Consider the following 1,457-nt stretch of genomic DNA (forward strand, 5'->3'; position numbering starts at 1 on the left):
ACCTGGGCTTTAGCTGTTGCTCCTTCATCAAGATGGAGCCATCTAGTTTGTCCTTGGGCATTGATACCCTCAGCCACCACAGCTTCAGTGGCTCATCAGACACCAGCTGTGACTTTGGCATGGCCCTGGGCACCCACATCAATGGTCTGGACTCACTGCCTATGTTTGCAGATGCTAAGGAGGACTGTACTAGTAGTGTCATGGAGGACTAGGCCATCAAGTGCGAGTACATGTTTAACGCCATCCCAAAGCACCTGTGCCTCATGTGCAGGGTCATTGCTTCTAGCTACCACTATGGAGTGGCCTCCTACGAGGCTTGCAAGGCATTCTTCGAGAGAATCATTCAAGGAAACACCAAGTACAGCTGCCAATGAGTATGAGATCACCAAACGGAGACACAAGTCCTGCCAGGCCCGCCGATTCATGAAATGTCTCCAAGTGAGGATGCTGAAGGAAAGTGTGTGCCTTGCTTGACCAAGTGCACGGAGGCCGCCTGAAGTACAGCCCCTATCTCAGCTTACAGATTTCCTCACCTGCTAAAAAGCCATTGACTAAGATTGTCTCATATCCACTGGTGGCTGAGCCGGACAAGCTGTATTTTATGCCTCCTGATGATATACCTGAGGGAGATATCAAAGCCCTGACCACTCTCTGTGACTTGGCAGCTCAGGAGCTTGTGGTCTTCATTAGCTGGGCCAACCACATCCCAGGTTTCTTTAGTCTGTCACTTTGGGACCAGATGAGCCTGCTGCAGCATTTCTGGATGGAGATTCTAATTCTGGGCATTGTGTACAGCTTGACAAGCTGGCATATGCAGAGGACTATATCATGGATAAGGGGCACTCTTGAGCACTCTTGACTGGTGGGGCTGCTGGAACTTTACTGAGCCAGCCTGCAGCTGATATGCAGGTACAAGAAGCTCAAGGTAGAAAAGAAAGTTTGTGATACTCAAGGCCCTGGCTCCTGCCAACTCAGATTCAGTGTACACTGAGGACCTGGAGGCTGTGCAGAAGCTTCAGGACCTGCTGCATGAGGCACTGCAGGACTATGAGCTGAATCAGTGCCATGAGGAGCCACAGGGGATTGGCAAGCTGCTGCTGACACTGTTGCGGCTGACAGCAGACAAAGCCATGCAACATTTCTACAATATGAAACTGCAGGGCAAGGTGCCCAAGCACAAACTTTTCCTGGAAATACTGTAGGCCAAGGTGTGATGGCCCAGCACATGGATGGACACAATCCATGTGGGGACCTCCACAGCCACCAGCCTCGACTTTTTCACACCTGCATTTGGACTCTGAGCTGTCCCAGAAGAAGGTTTTTTTTTTTTTTTTTTTTTTTTTTTTTTTTTTTTTTTTTTCTTCCTGGCTATGTGCAGACTCCTGGGGGCAGCAGATGGAAAGACAGGGATGGGAAGGTGGGGACACAGGGATCCCCTGTCACCCGCATTTTCTTTG

At 50.0% G+C, this 1,457-nt stretch overlaps 1 pseudogene; it reads left to right on the top strand.

The window, feature by feature from the left end:
• Nucleotides 1-423: 423 nt before the first annotated feature.
• On the top strand, nt 424-1,214 carry LOC117695161 (steroid hormone receptor ERR2 pseudogene; annotated as a pseudogene).
• The last annotated feature ends 243 nt before the right edge of the window (nt 1,215-1,457 follow it).

This window comes from Arvicanthis niloticus, chromosome X, assembly GCF_011762505.2.
Source record: "Arvicanthis niloticus isolate mArvNil1 chromosome X, mArvNil1.pat.X, whole genome shotgun sequence".
NCBI classification, from domain to species: domain Eukaryota; kingdom Metazoa; phylum Chordata; class Mammalia; order Rodentia; family Muridae; genus Arvicanthis; species Arvicanthis niloticus.